The sequence below is a fragment of the Sinohyriopsis cumingii genome, chromosome 7, assembly GCF_028554795.1.
Source record: "Sinohyriopsis cumingii isolate HCF-2022 chromosome 7, ASM2855479v2, whole genome shotgun sequence".
NCBI classification, from domain to species: domain Eukaryota; kingdom Metazoa; phylum Mollusca; class Bivalvia; order Unionida; family Unionidae; genus Sinohyriopsis; species Sinohyriopsis cumingii.
The window spans coordinates 124,620,658-124,634,008 of NC_142967.1; the positions used below are offsets into that span (position 1 = coordinate 124,620,658).

General features: G+C 40.2%; 1 protein-coding gene across 1 annotated transcript in view; it reads left to right on the forward strand.

Moving 5' to 3' along the window:
- Positions 1 to 2,024: 2,024 nt before the first annotated feature.
- LOC149796064 (uncharacterized) overlaps positions 2,025 to 13,351 on the forward strand; it is a 33,236-nt gene continuing 21,909 nt past the window's right edge. The window contains exon 1 of the mRNA XM_089964173.1: positions 2,025 to 2,053. The gene's annotated coding sequence lies outside the window, so the exon portion shown is untranslated. The remainder of the gene's footprint in view (positions 2,054 to 13,351) is intronic.

Below are 13,351 nucleotides of genomic sequence, written 5' to 3' on the forward strand. Positions count from 1 at the left end.
TAGAGGTAAGTTCTTAGACACACAATCTCTAATTATAATTGGTAACTATATAAATCATTTATAGCTCTGTTACTGAAGTGTACACGCATTATAAATTTATCTCAGGGCCCTTCATTAATGATATTATTGATTTACAACGATCCTGTTACATGTCAACAAATTAGGCCGACATTCTACCATATGACTCGACTTTCAGTGGAATAAACAAAATAACAACAATAATAACAGTAATAAGACGAAAACGAATTTTAGACTAGAATAAACATAAAGTGGTACAGATAGCAACAGTTCATAAACATCGGCCTGGATCATGTACATTTGAATATTTCGCATACCGATTGGTTTCTCCTGATAAGTTCATAAATCATTATACCCTAGTATGTTACCAGCATAATTGTCCTTCTTTATAACGTATATGTAAAATGGTTAATTTATTACAGGACTTTGTCATCCACTCAATCATCCTTCAAACGTAGTGGGGTTGATGATAAGGCCAACGTCATGTATTGACCTAATAATTGTTATCAACTAACAATGAGTGCGTGTGGTGGTAAATTATATTTGTGCAGGTTTTTGTTTTTTTATGTTACGAGTTTAGGCTCAAAAAAACAATAACAAAAGAAAGGGTGAAACCAACAAGCGTTGAAAAAATATAATAACTCACTTCCCTGGAAGTCACCTTAAAAATGAAAAAGTAAGAACATACGGTTTTAAGAAGCAAATCGAAAAATAATCCAAGAATAATCCACGAATTAAATTTTAGAAATCCTAGTAATGAAATGTTCTAATGAACTCAAGTTCAAGTCCCAACGAAAAATCTAAAATTGAAGACGATGACATATAATGTAGCCTTTATATTACGGATGTGTATACATTTCTTTCCTGATTAACAAACAATATTCCGGTGTTTGAATTTCCGAATAATATTGAAAGAAATTTCTTTGTCCAAGATTTCTGTATGAGCAATCAAATATTTTCTGAAAAAAGAATTAATCTTTTAAAATCTAAATAATTTTAATAAAAAATAAAAGATAACTCCAAACTGATCACGACAAAAGGGACACTTTTACTTCCCAATTTTTAAAAGCCCGACTGACTAATTTCTCTGTAGACAAAGGTTATACAATAACTTGAGACGCAAAACAGATTCCCGGATGAGGGTCAACTATCCAGAATTTCGAGAACAGCGTAGACGTGTTTACGTCTAAAGTCACTTAGTCCCAGGCAGCTTCGATTTCACTATTATCATTCACACATTAAGAATGTACTAAAAGAAGAAATTTGCTTACTTGATTCTCAATCAAGGTCAGGAACTTGGTCATCATAAGATGCAAAGTTCAGTGTTAACAGCTAAAAGTCAGGCCAAACTAATTTCTGAGAAATATAAAATTCCTAGTAAACAAAATAACATTACTTTGACAAGTAAAAAAATTTAAAATTGTTATAACTTACAGTTTATTAAATTAAATAAAATATAAATTAAATCCAATATGCATAACACCAAGTACATGCAAACATCTATTACTGGAAAATCTACCATAGACAATACATACCTATCAGTGAGGTGAATTTAAGAACTGGCTCGCTGATATTGACTAAGTATGGTTTTATGTTAAGAACAGTATTTCTAAATTTATATTTTTAAGACGCTTTGCATAGATACATGTAATATCACTGTTCAACAAGAAAGGCAGTGAGTGTCGTGCACTGCCAACAATTCTTTTTTCTATGCTAATTCTGTTCTGGCAATTCTTTTCAAATTTGGATGACAAATTTATTCATTATTTCTATAATGCAACATCTTCCATCTCGCAACTCATTATTTTGTCTTTTTGACTGTAAAGGCCGTTTTCTTAGCATAATATTCAACTTTTTGATGTCAGTAAATTTTGTTTGTAAGGGTATTCTAAAAATGAATACTAACAAATGGATAATAGAAACAAAATAGTAGTTTTGTTTCTGTTACCTGGTACTTTTGTTTTCGTTCTACACAATTTCCTAAATATTTGATCTTTTCAGTCATCTGTTTGGGGAGAGCAGACTTTGACTTACAGTAAGTATATCATTTCATTTAGCTATACATTGTTCACGCAGATTATTGATTTAGTGAAATTTACATGTAGAGAAAAACCGCGATATCAAATGAGATAAATGTTATAAATATTATTTAAGAAAACCTTGTGCAATTTTCTTATTTTCGTAGGAAGTTCAGTAGGATACACAATCTTCTACCAACACAATGTCCGCCACTCCAGAAACAACACTAATAATACATAACAATATTGGTTTTAGACTGGAAACACTGTGACTTGTAAGGAGAGTGCGTAAATGAATATTTGCATCTTTAGTAGTGAACCTTCCCATTGATGCATGAACAGGTGTCTTGCCTCTTTCGCTATCTATGGGTCTAAGGACAATCGTTCTCGCCTCTACGGCCCATGACAAGCTATCCCCTACACGACCCATATATGTTTGGTTACTTTTTTGTCTAGGGGTTGCAAGAGTTGTAAATTGCTCACCAGTAACAACGTTTACTACAGCGGTATCAATGAAAATCCACGGTGGACAATTATGACCAAGTCTGGTAAAAGCGCTGTCAAATGTACTGCAGTACAGCAAACATTGAATGTCCCGTACATCATCTTTGCGGAGTATGAATGTGGAATGTTGTATTGGAAAGCAGTTCTGCTAATAAAGACTCAAATGCACCTAATATCGATCTAACAGTGTAAGTTACAGAAAAATTCCATGCGGATTTTGTCATGCCGTGGTTCGATGCGATGGTAAAACAGAGCTGCGGATATTGCTGACACAGTTGAGGTGTTCCTTAGATTGATCGATGGCAAAGTGAAATGAATTCGACAGAAGCTGATTTGCCAGTAGACGCAGTTGGGAGGAGGATAACATTTGTGAGTTCTACAGAGCCCTTAACGCATGGATTTGTGAATAAACATTTGCTTCCAGCGATGATTAAACTTATGATCCCCGTACGTACAGAGGTGCCGCACACAAGGCTTGTGATCTGCTGTTGAATATTTATTCCAACAAAACCAAAATTCCCGTGGTTTTTCATAATATGCGTGGGTACGATGGCCACTTGATAATGAAAGCAGTTGCAACGGCCTCCGACTCTCCGATTAGCGTGATGTCCAACAACATGTAAAAATGCATGACAGTCCGGCCGCAAATACACCGATTGAACGAAACTCGCTTCTAGTCTCAGGTCCAAACACAGATATTCACTGCACGTACGAAATCTGCAGTTGTACTTACAACTGCGTATGCGTGTGACAAAGATCGAGTGAGTGCTTGAATTTCGCTAGCAAGCCTGGATGTCTCCCTGCATTTAGATGGTCACGGACACAAAGGCGACCGATGACTTTGAGAACAACTTGTTCAAACGCAATAACAATGCCGTGTTTGGGAAAACTATGGAGAACCTGCGCAAAAGAAGCCACGTCGATCTTGTCCGCGAATATACCGAACAGAACAGATTTCGAAGGCTCATTGCAGACCAGGCCTCTGAGTCCAAACAAGTCTATCATGGTTCATGGTGTATTTGTTGCCGTTCACAGTTAAATAATTCAGAACTCGAGCTCTCGAAGCCAATTTATGTGAGATCATCCGTCCTGGAATATTCAAGGCTGCTCATGATTTACCATGACAAGATCAAACCATTTTACCAGGATCGAGTCAAGATCAATTACACCGACACTGCCTTGTTGCTGATGCATATCACCACCAATGATGTGTATGCGGACATGACACTGCCACGTTTAGTCAACGATTTGATACCAGCAAATATCTGAAAGAATATTCGTTTATTAGTAACGCCAAGGAAATGGTGGTTGGCATGTACAATGACAAACGCTCGAGTACACCAATCGAAACGTATGTGGGAGTGCAACCCCAAATGTACTCGATTATAGTCGGGCCCAAACATATTAAAAGGACAAAAGTGTTCCACAAGTGATTGTTCAGAAAAGTCTCAAACACAAACTGTTCCTGAGTGTTTCAAAGACTGTCTTGTGTTCGCACACACAGCAAATATGATCCAATTGATCAGCCATCGCACATGCGTTTCTCGATGAGCCAAGTAGATTTTCCCCGCTGGATATCAAACAATGGATACACTCCAATGGTCATCGCGCTATTGCGACCGATAATGCGCACGAGTGCATCTGTGAAACTTGCAGAACTTTGGATTTCAAAGCCTCCAAATCTTTGAATCGGCTAGAAGAAATGTCAAATCACTCTCATGCACCTCTTTCTGAGTTTGCACATCGAACCAATCCCGTTAAATATTTCTTTGTACTGGCTGATAAATTTACCGCAGCACTTGTTTGGCCAACCATGCTCGGGCGAGCCCATAAATGCCGTTGACTACATTGGCTAACTGTTCCACGGCGGCTTCATCTATCCAATACCCACGCTAACTCTTTGCATCCATTATGGATACCGGTTTACTTTTGTCTGCTTCCACGTGGACTCTGTCCACCGCCAAGTGCAATCATGGCCTTCATTCCTCCGTTGACGACAAATCGTGCGATTCGTTATCCCAATGTTGGATTAATCGTATTCTGGTCATTAAAGGGATCCACGATGGCACAATGACAACCACGGATATAACTGGATGCTTTACAAGAAATGTAATGCTTGTAACATGCAACATTAACGCGATTAATATGTGCTTCTCTGGGCTTTCGCCGGTTGTGAGAATTGAACCCCAGATCCAGGCGCGTACCAGGGTCCACAGTAATTTTATCTTGGAAGATGTTTTTGGGCCGGGGTTTTACTCCACGATGTTTCCAGTAACTTTGTTAATGCAGCCAGGACATCATTGCCGCCAACGACATTTTTTGTTTAAAACTAGACCCTACGAGCGTAGATTTCTTTGGTTCACCCCAAGTACAAGTAACCACCAGCTCATCCATTACGTGCTTGGTTTTCTGGGTCGTGTTTTCGCGTGTTATTGCTCGCATTATGAGGACATAATCGTATTATAAAGACAGTCAATTATTTATTGGCATCACGCAAAAAAAAATTTGCAGATGCTTCCAATGTTAGATTTCTCTGCACAAGCAGTGCATAAACTGGCCAAGCATGGCTATGAAACCGTGTTTCCAGTTGATGAATATGTATTCACGATGGTTAACCCGGGATAGCTTTCACGCGACTGCTCCGTCGGCCTATGATCAAACCTGTTATAATGTGCCAAAAGATGTTTAAAAAGCGTTAGGAAGCGGCAGCAATGATTCAATATATTTCTTTTCTGCAACTCACTACCATTGAAGATTTGGATGACAACAAAAACAATCTGGTGGTGTACGACGTTGTGATGCTCGAAAAAAAAACTAAATCTGGCACAAATATTTTTACGAGGCCGGCACAAAAAATCGAACGATACTCAACAAAACCTCAACAAAATCTCAACGATACGCCAATGTGCCCAAATCGATTCGTGACAACTGTAACACGTTGATGCTATTTCGGGGAATTGACGCGCATGGTTTGGGATTTGGTGTGCTGCCGACCACACGCGGGATGAATGTTGTAACATGTTTGGATTACTTCAAACCAGTATAGTTTATTTATGATTGATTCGACTAGTGGGCAGCACAAGTATCGTGCTAGTTTAAATACGGATGTATCAATTTCACAAGCAATCAAAAGCAAAATAACATATGATCGGCAACGATTTCGTAGAATCTTGCAAAAGATGATGCCGTGATGCCGCCTGCAAACAGCACGAATTACTTCAAAAAGTAATCGAAGGCCACTGAACTTTCAAAAATGTTACATTCACAGCAGAGTGCACGATAAATCATCACAACAGGGTTCAAATAAACATTTGCCCTGCTGATTAGTCCCAAAAAGGAAATTACGGAACGTGTTGAGGATATTAAAAACGTCACAAGGGGTACAGCGGACAAGAGGCATCGCTCACGTTAGCATAATATGTACAGGGTCTACTTCGCAAGATAACTAAACGTACCAAGGCTATCCAAAAAGCGATACGCGCAACTGCAAAGGTTATTACACACTTGCCAGAGATGCCACCTGATTTCAAAGACGTCGAGGAACCTAAAGAACCACATTCTTGCCCACCACCCGGATACCGGTCATTGATGAATAACCCAAAACAAACCATTAATGGAGACGTTCACCAGTCGATCAACAGAGATCTCCACCGTCCAAGTCTTAAAATACACCGAACTAGAGAGATTGAGTAATCACAGATCCATCAAAGCACTTAAAAGAGGTTTAGGTCACGTGGACATACAAAGTATTTACTGGGGCTAAAAACCCTCTTCCAAGGTATTAAATTCTTATAATATAATTCTTGATTTGAATAAAAGGTGATGAAACAGTTCAAGCGATACAACATTTTATGATACTCCTGGACAAATCAGGAGAATATGAGACAGCCTATAAATATACCATGACAGAAGAATATTCTGATCGACTAGTATTTACCCCTGAAATTGAGGCAGAAGAATATTCAAATCAAGTAGCTGCGCTGCAATCGAAAAACGTAAGAAGCCTCCGCCGATAAAATTTACTCGAAAATAAAGAACCTGCACAGACACCTTTTTATGATACCTTGGAGAAACTGGTAGATAGAAGAGCAAGCACAAAAACTGGTACAGCAGTCTTTACCTAGACATACAGCCTCGAAAGATCAAACACCTCAAGCAAAACAAGATGAGGGCCTTGGGTTGCTTGCACACCGTGGACCTATGGTCCTAACGACCATGCGGATTGATTGGAAATTCTCGTAGGATCAGTTCTTCCTGACAATTCCCCCTAAGTTATCAACAAGGCCACTTCAATTTGTAAGCGGCTGCTCACTACCAATGTCATGGACAGAGACACATATCTCGTGTTGATACACAAGTTTGTTGAAGATATAAAATATAAAATGCCGATGTGAGTTCTTAGACCGTGCGTGTTTTACGCAAACTCTGTGCATTAATACAGACACTTGTAAATACATCTCATCCATAAAACCACAATTTAGTTTGACTTTCTTTGCACCTGTGGGGCCCCGAGTGGCCGAGTGGTCTAAAGCGCTCTCCGTTACGGATCACTGCCATCTCACCTCTGTCTGCGTGGGTTCGAGTCTCGGATTCGGCTAATGTGGGTATGTGAGAAAGCTTGCCAGTAGCTTCTCGTGGGTCGGTGGTTCTTTCCGGGGTTTTCCCGGGTTCTTCCTCCACCATTAATACTGGCCGCCATGTATAGCCTATCGTGTGCTGAAAAATGGCGTTAAACCCTACAACAACAACAACATTTGCACCTGTGACCGCTGGGGACTCAGGCATACTCAAAATCGCACTAGTCTCGTTGTTAGGGTATTACAATTGGCCTAATATCATATCCCAAGCGTTTGTTATCTGATCGCGAACAATTCATTTGTATTTTCGTCGGGTAATGGTACCAAATGGTACACGATGAAATTTTCCTCTGGAGCGTACGATATTACTTCAATCCATGACGAGGTTCCACGATGGGTTTCGGTGCTGAATGGCAAGGACTCCAAACATTATATTCGCGAACACATGCTCGCACTCATTTACGTTATTGCCATTGAATTTTCACAATATCTGGTTAAACTTGAACAGTTGTTGACTCCAAGATCTTCCCGAAAGTATACACATTTAGCGTACAGGCTGTACAGGGATTCGATATTATATCCGGCCTCACATTGTGAGGATTAACTAATGACACAAGTCAATTTTAATTGTAATGCCATCGGTGCCAGTTGCAAATGCAGGTCCGACACGAAAGATGTAGTTGTCCATGGCTACATTTTGTTTAGGGTTTCACCCACCGCAGAACAAGGTGATGAAATATCGATTACGCTCGCAGTACCTGTGTCTCTGCAATGCCATACAAATCTGCAGATTCATATTCGTTTTTCCCTGGTGGATCAGGACGGGCACATACGGGATCTGCAAAGTGGAATGCTGACGATACAACTGTACATTAGAGATCTGGCTGACATTGAATTCCAACAATAACTGTCGTACATGGACGTGTGAAACCCATTCGCGTAGTTAACGCGAGAGAACGCGTGTACATGACCTATTACGGAGCTGGGCTTGCTGACGTTTTCAGTGGATTATTTGCGGGCGCACCAAAGGTGCTCAGAGCTTTGAAGTTACGCGCTGCACCTATCGCTAAAATGATTCATATTCGGGTTGTGGAGTTAAAAGTGCCACTTTGGACTGATTAAAGAACTGGGCTTGCGAGCGTCATAGACGATTCGAGATCGAATGCATTGATTAGTTAGTAAGACGATCGCCAAAGAAGGCTCAAGGTACAGCTCCATCGACTGAATCACTGCCGCCTGAAGTTAGAAAAATCATTAACGAAGCCACTTACCAGAGATTGTCAAATTTAACGAATGCAAATCCAATCATGGGGAGTAGCTCTGTGTGGTATTAAAGAATATCAATAATCTACAAACCTTCACTGAACACAGAATCACGCTTGTTATCGTTAATGGAGTCGGAAACCACATCAACGATGTTGCTTATTGCACATACCACAGACGCACTGATTTTGTGGTGCAGTTTACTTGCCAAATAAGTATCTAGGACAGTATTACTGCACCAAGACGTGTTCCTTTAGTTCAGGTTGCAACGCGAGATAATGTCCAGGCACACAATAAAATAGGAATCGGCAACTTAGAAGTAACTTAGGTCTCCGTGTAGTTAAAATGTCATCAGGAGCCTTCGGAAGAAATTAGGCTTGATTACGCAATATGCCAATCACACTGCCCATACATACCACAATCTGTCGTCGTACATGGACTGTCATCTAAACGTCGACACGGGCTCTGGAGATTTCCCATCGAGACATTTTCACATTGTGCCTGCTTTATTACTTTTCACTGGAGATTCTTCAGTTGTTCAGGCAATCCATTGTCTATATGTATTTTAATCACGTGTCAGTAACTCTGGTTGGATCTAAGTACCCGACCCAGTAAGTGTGAGGGCCTGCAGAATAAACCAGGTTGATCATTGCACCATCCGATGAAAGTTCATCCCTCATAAAAACACCCAGAAAATGTTTGGGTGACACTTCAACAAAGTTTTTATTTTGACTCGTATTGACATGGGCAGCCTCTCAAGCATTGTGCTGTTTCATTCGATTATGCCAGTACAAACACGGCCAGATGGCTCCTTATGCAGTCATCTTGTTGATGAAGCGTTGCATGCACTGGAGATCACACCAAGCCTGTATGCAATTATCGATTTTACATTAAAGCATGCTTGATATTATACAACCATGCCTATCAAGAGTTACGGTCGTTACTCTGCTTGACGACGTGGTATTGTGGATCTGAGCAGATTTCCCACCAAAGCGGATTAGTGTGCATTTACCAGTCGTGTTGTTGTTGGTGTAGATCGAGGTGAGGCTGTGCATTTTGAAGATGAATTAGGCCAACTGTAAACGTCAAACATAGACATTCAATATAGCAGTATCATGTTAATGGGATAATTTGTCTGGTTGAGCTCAATGTAAACGGTGGAATCTCAGAGAGAGCGGTGAGTCGGCTGCATTTATCCAGGACTATGTCTATACTAGAAATACTGCAGCAAAACAATATACAAATATTTAAATCGCTAGCTTGCCCACACCACCATGCATAATAACTTCATGGTACTAAATTCGCGGAATATTAATCAAAGGAGGAATGAAATCTGACGAAGCAGTTTTAGTAAACGGTCAACTTATTTTAGCTCATTTTCACGAAAACCACTTTGATTGACCAAAACGTCATATCTTAAAAGTGCGCGAATCAAGATCAGACTTGTTGATCATAAATTGAAGTAAAGATATGTAGGGTTGAATGGGAACACTAATAAATGATAAGAAGAACCTTGGTTTTTATCATGCACAATTAATATTACGAATTGCCAAGCACGTCAGTATTTTCATAAGTTCTTACTCAGTTGCCTAATCAGTATAAATTGTGCCGGAGATAAAATTCGGTTCGAAGCGTTAAATTTTTATCCAGACGGATGGATAACCGTTTTTGGTGTTTGTCTTTAAGATTCGACTTTGTCATTGTATTTAAGTAATGGAATATGACCACGATGATGAGGTCGCAGAATTTGCTGACGGGAGTTAGACCAACTGTAAGCGGATGCTAACATTGATAACAATTTTGCTCCACTAGTCCAAGAATATCTGCGTCAAAGCGGTATTACCTAACCTTCGTATGGCCTGTCATGCCTATTTGGTAAGGGTCAAGCGGAAATTGCTATTTGGAATCATTATGATGTACCAATAGCAATTCGAGGTCAGCTTGGAATCATCGCACGTGCACTTGCATAAACGCCAGGTGCGAAAACACTCCTGGATTGTTTCCAATATAGTGAAGTGGCATTTACTGATATCTCCACCACAATTATATTTACCACTGTCAGTTTTGTCTACCGTCTAGTCACCTAATGTTTCAGGTAAGCCTACGTTTCCGTCATCCTGTGTAATATCATGCACCTCATTGGATGATTCAATTATCCAGTGAGTAATTGAGTACGGCAAAGTCGCATGCGGTTATAATGTACAAACTATGGACGTCAGTTTCGTCCACAGTTTATTTAGCACCTGATGTCATTCAAGCTGTCTTAAATCTCAAACTGTCCCTGCCAGTGTGTCGAACGCATGGAAGACAAACCAATCTTTTATTGAGGAAAGAACACGTATACTTTATCTCCTTCTTTGGATCTGTCCCATGACAAATTGCTGTTAAGATATCGCTTTTGCCGCTGCACGGCACCTTTAATTTTTTCTGTGCAATAGCGTGACTATTTTTTATTCGCTCTCTCAGCTCCACAAACTGGAAGGTGTTTTACCTTCAGGAACACATAAGATTGCATGTGTGATAATCTCACTTCTAAACGGCAAGTTAAATGGCGCTGCCAAAGCTATTCTGTGCCACTCCAACGTTCCATCAAAAGAGAGGGGCAACGACTTGTCGCCAATCTTAAATATGTCGTTGACAACGTCTATTAACGCAGAGTTGTTCTTTATAAAGTCCAAACTTATGATCTGGGCAGCATCATTCTTGGCCACCATTGCCGGCAATGATAAAGGTTACCACCCAAAATGAAATTAAAATTTGTTTGTCCTTAAACATCAGCATTGTACATCCTGCAGAGACTATATCCTGTTTAACTTTGATAAGTTTTAGAATAGGAATTTGCCAATAAAATTTCTCAGATACCAGTGTGACAGTCGCTCTAGTATCAATCAAAAGCTTGGATTCTGGCTGTTAAATACATTTCTGCCTTGGTAGCTACAGATTAGACTCCAGCCAAGTGCGGCAGGTTTGGTCTTTCTGCCAGTGTCCGTTTCGATGAATGTCGTGGTGTCAGCCCTGACGCCTGTGCAATATCCGCACAGCGCTGGCTCCAGCTTGGCCCTTCGTATATTCGTTACCATCCTTTTCGGGCTGGTATAATTCTATAAGTGTTTCTTAATATGTCCCCTCAGGCCACATTTGAAACATTATCGCGATAAGGAATTTAGAGTTAGATTATTTATAAGAATGCGCTTGAACGTTGATACTTGGGACTTTATAGCGTTTTATCGCGCTGATAACGCGTTTTTCAAACAACCTCTTTCGTCATGGAACTGTCGGATGAACTGTTGTAGCGGAACCAGCATATTTTTCATTGCCACTGATTTAGATAGTTCGTTCTGTTATTTTTCATCGGCTCCAACCTAACTATAGTTGATACGATCACCTTTACATTTTTTCTGCGCCATCAGAGGCTTCAAATTCAATAGCTTGATGTAAGGCATCATTTACACATGTTGGCCCCACCTGTTAAATGTGAAGTCGCATATCCAAATCTACCAGTGCGTCAGTAAATTTTTCTGTATGCAGAACTTTAGTTATATCACCTGTTTCTGTTGGATAGGCTACGTGAACAAGTGTCCTGATACATTTCGGGATGTTTTCGACAGCTCTTTGTCTACTTTGTTTCAACTACTTTCAATAAAATTCAGTTTGATTGGACGGTGAACATCGCTCCTCAAAACCCCTTGAAAGACTCCAATACTTCTCTCCTTTACCATCCTTCAGGTTTCCGTTGAATCCTTCCGCATGTTCGTGAATGCAAAACGGTGAGATACATGCCACTCCAACCTTTAAGGTTAACTCATGCCTCAAAATGAGACTCATAAGCTAGCCAGCAAATGTTGCTGGTTTGATATGAAATTATTTCATCTGATTTGTCTGATTAGACAACTATCTGTGGTCGACACATGTGCTAGTAAACAGGGATCAGCACTTTTACTATGTATATTTAGTATTTCAGCAGCACCTTGGAACAAGTCATCTGTACCTTATATGGGCATAACGGGTGTGCACGTGCAAATATTTTAGGTCGAAAACACGGGAAATGTGTTACAGTCTGGTTTCTCGCAGCATAATTAGTTCCTTCCATTTTAGTATCTTGTACAATCTTAACATGTTGTGTGCTACTATTGCCTGCCCCTATGATAGTATGGGACGTCGCATGCGCCCCAGACCCATGTAACCCTTGCGGCTGTTCGTCAGCCCACGGCGCTTTACACGACGCACGTGACTCTTGCACCTGCGCCAAGGCGCCCGGCGTCTTATTTTATACCTGTGCCTCAACATTTGTACAACTAATTATTAACTGAGCAAATCTGTCATGTACATCGCATACGACTGTCTCTAATTTGTCATTAATGCGCTTACTCAGCTTACCAGTGAGTTTCGCTGTTAGCCCATTGACAATCTGAACGTTATCTTTATTTGTACTAGGCTTTGGTAGTCATGTATTCCTCTAGGGCAAACCGCCATCAATCAATCCGAACGTTTCTTAACAAAACTCGTCAATATATGCAAAGTCTGCAGCCACATCTGCAGCCTCATCACTTGGCGCTTTCAATAAGGCGGTGTTGCAAGCCATTCTTCATGTAGTATTCTATACGCCATGCTCAGAAACTAGTTATACACTCACCTCCTTCCAATCCGACTCTGCCACCAATTAATATGTGACGTGTAAGGGGCTGCGTAAGAAGAATATGTACAACTTTGGCAGAGAACCTTCCCTATTATCGATCGTACTCAAAGATTGGTTTCGGTGATAAATAAATCTTTTCGAGCCCTGGTACTTGCCTATGCGAAGAAGATTAAAAACAACGATTCTCTTTATCATCTGCAATAATTGCCTCGCGATTTTCTTCTTGATTTTCAGCTTCATCCCTAGTCTTCTTTCTCTAAGGACGATACACATCAGAATCCCGAATCTTCTGGCCTTCGGAGTATGCATACACCGGTATCACGTGAACTATTACC